This window comes from Nannospalax galili, unplaced genomic scaffold, assembly GCF_000622305.1.
Source record: "Nannospalax galili isolate Female #2095 unplaced genomic scaffold, S.galili_v1.0 scaffold809, whole genome shotgun sequence".
NCBI classification, from domain to species: domain Eukaryota; kingdom Metazoa; phylum Chordata; class Mammalia; order Rodentia; family Spalacidae; genus Nannospalax; species Nannospalax galili.
The window spans coordinates 2,179,008-2,189,336 of record NW_008360015.1 but is presented as its reverse complement, the minus strand read 5'-3'; the positions used below and the strand labels follow the sequence as shown (position 1 = coordinate 2,189,336).

The following is a 10,329-nucleotide window of genomic DNA, read 5'->3' as shown; positions in this document are numbered from 1 at the left end:
ACAGGCCCCCTCCCCCCCCTGCATCTTTCCCCGGCCCCATACTTGTCCTCAGATGCATCAGGTCCCGCCCCTCGCGGCCCCTCTCGAGGCCTTGTTCCCTGGTGTTCCCTTCTGTCCTACACTTACCTACAGCCTCGTACGGGCCCCGCCCCCCGGAAGTCCCTTCCTCACACCTACCCTCATCTACATATAGGCCCCACCCCTTCGCTGCTGCTCTCTAGGCTCCGCCCCTTGGCTCTACTCCTGCCCCCTCTGTTCTCCTTTCCAGGCCCGGTCCCCTGTCTGCCTCCCTCTCTTCCCCCGCCCCACCTCTGCACCCTGGCTGCTCTTCTCCAGGCCCCGCCCCTGGTCCCTCTATCTTCCCGCCACACCTACCCTCATCTACATACAGGCCCCGCCCCCTCTTGCGCTCCTTCCACCACCTATATTTTCACCCTTCATCTTTCCTCTCCCCCATGATCCTCATCCTCGTTGCTCCCCTTCAGGCCCACTCTTCCCATCTCCCTGGCTGTTCCCCACCTTCCCATCCTCTCTGGTGCTTCCCTCCCCACCCCGTCCTCTCACTTCTCCCCTGGCACCTCCATCCCATCCCCCTCTTTGCCTGCTTTGTGCATCCCTGCCTGTCCCCTTGCCTCCTGCCCCCTCCTCATTCCCATCCTCTTCCCAGCTTCCCTCCCCCTCATCTGCCTTCCTACGCCCCTCCTGTCCCCGCCCCGTCCCTGCCTAGTTCCGCCCGCGCTTATCTCCCAGGCCCACCCCCTCGCTTCTGTCTCGCTGCCGCCACTCTTTCTTCAGTGCAAATTCCTCCAGCCTGTCTGGGGTCAAACCTCAGTCTCTGTCTGTTCTGCTTCCCCCACCTCCCCACTGGTCCAGACCTCTCCAGTCTAGTCTGCTTCCGTTCCCCTGCGGCCCGGCCACTTTGCCAGAGTGCTGCCTTGCCTTCGCCACCATCCCTGCCACCCGCATCCTCCCTGTTGTGGCGCGATGCCTCCTCCCACACGTGTGAGCTGTGGCAGATGCGCCTTGCTCCTCTTCAATGGAATTCTCTGGTTTCTAGGTGGCTCTGTAGTGCCACCTTGAAGGGTGAGCGCCAAGCTCCACTGTGGGCCTGACAGCTATGGGCGGTTTGGATGCAGGGAGAGCTGTCTGTCACTGCAGCCCTCTACCTGGTGGGTGAAGGTTCTGGACCACTGCACCTCAGCTCCCTCTTCCCATTACCCCAGTCTCCTGCAATAGCCCTGGGCCACTGCACCCCTGCATCTCCACCCTCCAGGCCTGGTCACTTTAAATCCATGCCTAAAACTGGATTGGAGGACTGCAGAGGCCGCTGGCTTTGGGACTTTACAAACTCAAGTATTTCCAGCTCTGAAAAGGAAATAAAATGCCCAGTCTAATGCCTATCAGGGATTTTCCCCAGGATTTTTCTGTTCAGTAGTCAGTGTGATGAAGACTCTTAAGTTGAGGGTTGGTTGGGTCCTTTTAAAATATTTATTTTGTGTGTATGGGTGTATTCCCTGTATGTGTGTAAGTACACCCATGTTGGGAAATGCCTACGGAGGTCAGAAGAGAGCTCCCCTGGCATTCCCCTGGAACTGGACTTACAGCCATATGGTTGCTGGGAATTGAACCTGGATCCTCTGCAAGAGCAACCAGTGCTCTTAACCACTGAACCATACGGCAGCCCCAGGTTTATATTGAGTCTTTGAAACATCTCTAAGGTCATGAGTAAGATCTGTGACCATGAAGGGTTTGTTTTGTTTTTATCCTGGAATTTATTTGAAAGTCAATAGCTGTTGAGAATTGTATGTTTTGTTTGAAGAACAGTGATTTTTTTTTTTCTGACGATGTCAGGTCAGATAATGATTTTTGAACTGGAACCCAGACCCTGGTCTTTTGTTGGTGGACATCTTTGCTTCTGGAAAAACATACTGTCTGGTACCAGCAGAGGAAAGACTTGCCACTGAATAGATACATTGTTGTGTGTGTGGTTACACTGAAGTTATTACATTGACATTGTTACAGTTTGCTTCCCCACATTTGGCTCTGATTAACTAGAAATCTGTAACTGACATCAGATTGGGTTGGCTTTCCTCTCTCAAAGCAGAAGTAACTAACTGATTTGGGGGAGTTTGTAGGAGAAATGAGTTTGGTGTTCTAGAAGATTTGAGTGACAGTGTTTGTATCAGATGTGTACACAGGCTACTCAAAAGCTTTTTCCTGGCGAAAGGGAGGTTTTAGAGGGTTAATCTAGGTTGAGATGTAAAAAAGAGTTTTTGGGTGCAGTTGATGGAGAAGGATCAGGTGATGGGTATTACTAATTCATGGTCTGAACATCTGTTGGTGGGGTCAGTAGGACTGGGATTCAGTGGCAGTGTTGTGCCACATGATGCCAATCATCCATTGAATGTTATGGGAAGACCTTGGACCTAGTTGTTTTACTGAAAATGAACTTGGGATCTGCTCTCATCATTTACGGCTGTTACGGGAAATTCTAATGGTTGGTCAATTTCTCCACAGTTGAATACTTCTGTTATGGAGTTTCAGCATTTATTTCTGTGTTTGATATTTGAGAAAGCAAGTTCTAAGAACAGTAGATAGTGGCACTAGAAAGATAGCTTAATGGCTAATAGTGCATAATGTTCTTGTAGAGGATGGAAGTTCAGTTCTCAGCACTCAAGTCAGGAGGCTTAACTTCAGCTCCAGGGGACCTGCACATACCCATATCCACACCCACACACATACACATTTCTAAAAAAATTAATCTGTAAGAAAATGAGGGAGAGGCTAGAGAGGCTGCTCAGCAATTAAGAGCACTGGCTGCTCTCGGGAGAGAACCTCAGTTCAATTCCCAGCACCCAGTGGCTGACAACTACCCATAACTCCACTTCCAGGGAATCTGATGCCCTCTTCCTGATCTCCAAGGCCATTCTACACATGTGGTACACTTATAAACATTCAGGCAAAATACTCATAAACATAAAAAGAAAAAAACGAGGGGTATGGGGGCTGTGGAGTTGGGCAAACTTGAGGACCCGAGTTTTGAGTGTCAGCATCCACTTAAAAATCCAGGTGTGGTGGTGTGCACTTGAGAAAAATCCCAGTGCTGGGAGATGGAGACAGGTGGAGCTATCTCTGGGCTGAGAGCCAGCTAGGCTAGCCTAATCATTGAGCCTCAGAGCTCAGGTCCCACCAGTGAGAGACCCTGTCAAAACAAACAAAACAACAACCAAAAAAGCAAAAACCAAACAAAACCCAAGATGAACACCACCCAAGACTGACCTCTGGTCTACACATACACACACAGACAAACCCACATATCCACGCAAGCAAAATAAAAATAAATGAGATATTGTAACTTTCTAATGAAAATTGTACTGAGCCTCATCCAGCACAAAGACAAGGAAGACACTGGTGTTGTTAATAAAGAGCGTTTAGAACTTTTGGTCCAGAGTGTTAGATCAGGACCTTGGATCAGTTGACAGACAACTGCATGATCAGGCTGCCAATTAATTACCTTTCAGGGTCTTAGTTTCCTCATTGAATGAGGTTTCAGCTCTGTTAGGAAGTCTTTGATCCCCTCACAAGATTACCAGCTTGGCTCCCCATTTCTTTCAACTTCCTGCTGGGAGTATATACTTGCTGTTCTCAACCCCTACAGTCATAAATTTATGTTAAAGCACAGCACTTTTGTTTGTTGTGTGCCAAGCCTTAATTTTGTATATTGATTACATCTGTGCTTTCTTTGCCTTCCCGTGGGACCCTTTCTGTTTTTGAAAGTTGTTGGGTAATGCGCTAAAGTGCTCTGGGAATGTGCTCTGTACAGAGAAGAATGTTCAAGTCTTTGTATTTGAAATAATATAATTTTAATGAATGTCTTTGTGGTGTTTTAGTAGGAAATGGTTTCATTAGGTTTAGGGGGCATAAATGTGCCAAATCTAGCAGTCTTTGTTACAAAGCATTATCTTGCAGACATCTTAGAGCTTACGGGATAATCCAGCCCTTTGGAAATTCTGATTTCAAATCCAAGCAGGACTTGGAAAAACTTTGTTCCTTATGGTGTACAAGCAAATCCCATACTCTTATTTAGGTCGCTTTGCTTACAAGAATGAAACTTTGGGCTCTAAGGGTTTTGTAGTGCCCTTCAAGAAAATTAAATTTGATTCTCATGTTAACCAGTTGGTTGGAATACCAAATGCCTCTACTTTCTCAGTATGTGCTTTTATGTCTTGAGATACCCTCAGACCTCGTATTTTCTTTGCCTTCTCGACAGTGACCATACTCTGAAGGCAGAAATTTAAAAAAAATTTTTTATTTCTTTTTATTTTGTATGTGTTTTGCCTGTGTGTATATAAGCGTACCACTTGCGTGCACTGCCTGCAGAGGTCAGAAGAGGGTGCTGGATCCCCTGGAACTGGAGTTATGGATGGTTATTAGCCACCACATGGGTGCTAGATATCAAACCTGGGTCTTCTGCAAGAGCAGCTAGTGCTCTTAACCACTGTTAAGGCTGGCCACCTCGCCAGCCCTGAAGAGAGAAATTCTGATTGCAAGTAGAGGGAAGCAAGAGACATTACTTGCTGTTTCTGGAAACAGGAGCCATTCTTGGAGTTGGTTTCCATGCAATGCAAGGCCCAGCTTGCATGTAGGAATTTGAATGATGCAAGTTGGATAGAAATAGTTGGGAGTAATAGCTGTTAATACTAATTAACCAATCACACTTGGGTGGCCTGATTGATTCAGAGTAGTTAAGTATCTCCTAAGAAGGATTAAGGAGACTGTTAGTAGGGATGACTGTCAGTTTGCTCTAGCAAAGATTTTACATAGCTAGGATGGCCAAACTTTAATTGTGACCACTGTAATAAAATGAAGGCTTCAGTCTTGATGGCTTTTAGCCACAACACCATCTCCGAATGACATTTAACCTGGTGTCTTCCTTAAATTTAGGAAGATCTGGAACTTTCCATAGGGAATCTTTCATACACTTTGTCTGATTTTAAAGTAGTTGTGATCCATCAAACTAGAATTCTTTTCTTGGATGGCTGAGTGTGTTGTGCATGCGTGCACAGGTGTATGGAGGCCAGAAGTCAATGTTAGTGTCTCTTTCAATCAGTCTCCACCTTATTTTTTGAGAGACCAGGTCTCTCACTGAACTTGGTTATTACCCACTACGTGGGTGCTGGAAACCTAACCAAAAAAAGCTTGACTTGTTGATTGCTCTAGACTAGCTGCCCAGCAAGTCCCAGAGATCCTCCTGGCTCTATCCTACCCTGCCCCCTGCACTAGGATTTCAAGTGCCTTCCTGCCATTTTATGTGGGTGCTGGGGATCTGAACTCTTACTTATTTTTATTTTATGTGTATGAGTGTTTTGCCTGCATGTATGTGTGTGTACCATGTGCATGCAGTGCTGGTGGAGGCCAGAAAAGGGTGACAGATTCTCTGGAACTGGAGTTAACAGATGGTTGTTAACTGCCATGTGAGTGCTGGGAACCCAACTGGGGTCCTCTATAAAGGCAGCTAGTGCTCTTAACTGCCGAGCCATCTCTCCAGACCTGGGATCTGAACTCAGGTCTCCACCCTTGCACAGCAAGCACTTTGCTGACTGAGCCATCTCCCCAGCCCAAACTAGATTTTCTTTTTCTTTTTGTCTTTTTTGTGTGTATCAGAGTTCAAAGCTTCCATTTTTTGCAACTGTGAAAGTTGTTTCTGAATATTCTTCTTCTTCTTCTGTAAAATTTCATTTTTTAGGTTCAGTGGGGAGGTCCTTGAGGCCATTACTTGTGAAGTCTTTTCTTGAGAACTAAAAGGGAAGGAAGAACAAAGAAAAGAACAGCTAGACGTTTAACTTTAGTGCAAAGATCCAGTTAGATTGATTCATGAAATGCATCTGTGGGCACTGATTACAAGTTAAAATAGGGGCTCAGTGGTTAAAAGCATGTAGTACTCTTCTAGAGGAATTGAGTTCAATTCCCAGCAACCATGTTGGGAGGTTTGTAATTGCCTGTAACTCTACCTCCTAAGGGAGCCAACACTAGCACCTACACACACACACACACAATTCCAAATAAAAATAAATAGATCAAGAGGCGTCCAAATGCCATCAAAATTATGGTTCTAAGGACCCAATATGAGCCTCACAATCAAAACAAGCCAAAAATTTGACTTATGTCCCAGAGCCAGTGGGGAATGTCATGCCTCGAGCCCCTCCATTTTGTGTAAGTTTAACTGGTCAATCATCTGGTCATAGGACTACCCTTAGGAAGGTGGGTTATGCTAAATAGATGGGCGAAATACCTAGTGCATTAATGAGATAGTTTTCCTGCTTGAAATCCCGCCTACTAGCACAGAACTTCGGAGGAACCACAGTCATGTAGGTCTCTGTCGGTCTGTCTGCCTTTCTGAAAGGTGTCATTTCCCTTTTTCTTTTTCATACCTTCCTTTCTAAACATGCTTTAAGGCTTTGGGCTGCCCCTACTGTCTTGTATTTCTTTACTTTCTTTAAATCATCTTTCTCCCAGCAATGTGGCTGCCAGCCCACCACACGTCTAACCCCAACGTGGGCTGTAAACTTGCATGGTTTTCTGGTTTTCCTTTCTTCTCCTCACCATTTTCCTCCTCAAGGCAGCTGCCAGGATTGCCAGCCTGCCTGCGCTGGGAATTTTTTTTAATTCAAATAAAATTTAAAAGCTTAAATAAATAAATAAATAAATAAATAAATAAAGTCTAGGGAGATGGCTCTGTAGTAAAGAGCACTGGCTGCTCTTGCAGAGGACCTGGGTTCAATTCCCATCACCCACATTTGGCTAATAACTGTAACTCCAGTTCCACAGGATCTGACACCCTCTTCTGACCTCTCTGGGCATTGCCTGCATGTGGTGCACTTACATGCATGCATGCAAACCACTCATACATATAAAAATAAATAAAAAATAATTAAAATGAAAATGAATAGAAAAATATATCTTTTAAAAACTTAAAATAGCCAAATTATGGCCCCCAAAGAACTCATGGATGTCCTGTTTTGTCATCTTCACAATGCTCTTAACTTTCCGTTTGACCAAGCCTAACTTCCAGGATTTTTTTTTCGGACTTTTTTTCGGACTTTTTTTTGACAGGGTCTCCCTGTAGTTCCAGCTGGCCTGGCACTCACTATGTAGACTAGGCTGGCCTTGAACTCATAGAGATCCATCTTCTTCTGACTCCCGAGGGCTAGGACAAAAGATGTGCACCACCATGCCTGGCAACTTGTCAGGATTCTTATGTGGGTCATGTGTTATATAATTTCAAAATCATATTGGAGGTTAAATTTTAAACAAATACAGAATTTTAAAAAATCTGTTTTCATCACTAAACAATTTAAACCTTGGTTAGTTGAAGGTTTCATAAGTGAATCTTCTTAAGAGAAAGCCTCAGCTTCCATCTGTTTGTTGTGCACAGCACTGTTGGGGCGTCTCTCCCTAGCTGCCTACAGTTCCCAAGGCCTTTCTAGTTCAAAGAGCGGGTGGAACCGTTTTACACAAAAAGGGAGGGAGCCCGGGGTGGTGGCGCATGCCTTTTGTCCCAGCACTCTGGAGGCAGAGGCAGGTGGATCTCTGTGAGTTCAAGGCCAGCCTGATCTACATAGCAAGTTCCAAGACAGCTGGGGCTACAGGAAGACCCTGTCTCAAAAAGGAAAAAAAAAAAAAAGGGAGGGGAGGGAGAGGCTGGAGAGATGGCTCAGCAGTTAAGAGCACTGACTGGCTGCTCTTGCTGAAGACCTGGGTTCATTCCCAGCACCCACATGTTGGCTAAAAACCATTGGTCACTCCAGTTCCAGGGGCTCTGATGCCCTCTTCCATCATTTAGCCAGTGATGACCTTTGTGGGCACTGCATGCACATGGCTCACTTACATGCAGGCGAAACACTCATACACATAAAATAAAAATAAGTACAAAAAATTTTAAAGTGCGTAGCACAACCCTGTAAATTGGGTACATCTTTTTCAAATGTTGGAATTACTGTTGTGTCTAAAGATGCAATCTAATCCATTTAGATATTTTAAACTAAGTGAAATGTTTCCACACTTCTGGATCAACCGGGGAAAAACCCGTTTATTGTTTTAAAACAAGGGCTAAGTAATGTACAATCACTGGCTGGTGCTGCCCTGCTCTGTGATTGCAGCTGTGTGCACCTCCATCGCAGCTGAAAGGAATTCTAATTGGCTAAGGAATGTCGGCCACATCATGTATCATTGAGCACAAACACTCGCTGCTGGCTGATGCGTTTCAGATGTTTCACGGTCTCAACTGGAACTCAGAGGTTGCTCAGGAGGAGAAAGTCCGGCGGCTTTGGCTGTCGATAGCAGCTTGTGTGCTCCGTTGTGGAGCATCTGCTAGGTTTCTGAAGGCCCTGGGGCTTTCTCGTACTGTAGCTGCTAGCTTGGGGGGTCAGCTCTGAATATTAGCTCCCTCCAAAGTACCTTGGTGAAGGGAGGTGTGAGAATTACCATCTTTTCATGACTGCATTTTCATATCTGTACTGTTGGAATCTCCCTCTTCATACCACACAAAACCTGATAGAAGTGGATTAACTATTTCAATGAATAATTAGGGTTTATTTATAATGTACACACCTGGTCTTAGATGATATTCCCTTCTCCATTCGCTTTTCCTCCCTTCCCTCCACTGCAAGCATGGTTACCCTCTGATCCATTCCCCCAGCTGCTGGGATTGTCTTTAGCAATGAAGCCTTGGAATCATGATCAGAAATAATTCAGAGATGTTATGGTCATGACTTATACTAAAGAAAGACTGAGAGTGGAAGGGAGACAGCTGTTATTTGGAGATTGAATGTGTGTGTTTTGTTGATTCCTGGTCTATTGGAGCCCAGCTGGCTTTGAACTTGGTATTTAGCCAGTGATGACCTTGAACTTCTGATCCTCCTACCCCATCTCCTGAGTGCTTGGATTTTTATAAGTGTGGTGATTTTGTTTTTAAAAATCCAAAAAGATAGCTAAAATCAATTAGCAACAGCAGCAATGTTAGTTAAATGACTGGGTGGATAGTTTCTCATGTCGAAACATAGGCAATCAGTAAAGAGAGGCAAAATGGGAAGAGAACTTGTGATCCATGTGGTTCTCTTGGTGTGTAAAGTGCCTTTGGAATCAGGAAAGAGGCAGTGATGGAATAGGCAAGGACACAGATCACAGGAAAGAAAAGGAAAGTGGGTTTCAAACTGAAAAGATGCTTAGCCCTCTTTTAAAAAATATACCTTTTTACCCACCTCTTCCTTCCCCTTTTCTTCCTCCTCTTCCTCCTCTTCTTCCTCTCATCTCTCCCAGTTCCCATTCCTCATTCCCCTACCCCTCCTCTTCCTCTCCTTCTCTTCTTCCTTTTCCTCTCCCTCCTCTTCCTCCCTCTCCTCTTCGTCCTCTTTTTTCTTTTTGGTTTAAGATAGTCTCACTTTGTAGCCAAGGCTAACTTGTAACTTACTATGTGGCCCAAGCTGACCTTGAACTTGCTCTTACCTTAGCCTCCTGGGGTAGCTCTGGGGTTATAGACCTGAGCCACCACAACACCTGGCTCCCACTTTCTTTTTTAAAAGGTGATTTTTAATTGACAGTTATCTCAAATCATATTAAACAAAATTTAAGTTAGAACTAAGGTTGAAACTATCTCATCTAGCTGCACTGTTGGTTGAGAATGCAGACAGACGCTGCGGGCACAGAGGACAGTTGCTGTTGGATAGTGTGTTCACTTGATCTTGCAATTCTGCCCCTAGGATTTTTATTTGCTTGTTTTTGAGACAGTGCCTCACTAGGTATCTCTGACTGGAGCTGTATGAACTATATAGGCCAGGCTGGCCTCCAACCTACAGAGATCTACCTGCCCCTGCATCCCAAGTGCTGGGATTAAAGGCATTTGCCACCCACCACATCTGGTCCCTAGGATTCTTTCAATCTTATTTGATTCATACATTTATTTAAAATCTGGTATGTAAAATTATCATGCCACTGTTTGAAATTCCAAAAGGCTGAAATCAATCTAATGAAGTTTTAGAGAAAAGGAGTTAAGTTTTTGCCTATCTGCAATGCTGCATAGCTTTTGAAAAGAATGATAGCACTCTATCATGTCATGGAACTTTCTTCAAGGTATGTTACAACAACAGCAGCTGTGGTACGCATCTGTCATCTTGGCACTTGGGAGGAAGAGAGCAGAATTCAGAGTCATTCTCAGCTACATAGTGAGTTCCAGACTAGCCTGAGCTACAGGAGACCCTGTTTTAAAAACAAAAAAGTTATTGAGTAGGAAAAAGACATGATTTGGAAAAATTGTAGTGTCTGTACTATTTA

The 10,329-nt window shown here is 44.8% G+C and overlaps 1 protein-coding gene across 2 annotated transcripts in view; it reads left to right on the top strand.

The window, feature by feature from the left end:
- The window catches only part of Smurf1 (SMAD specific E3 ubiquitin protein ligase 1), a 115,161-nt gene that overhangs the window by 450 nt on the left and 104,382 nt on the right, over window positions 1-10,329 (top strand). The gene's annotated exons all lie outside the window — the stretch shown is intronic.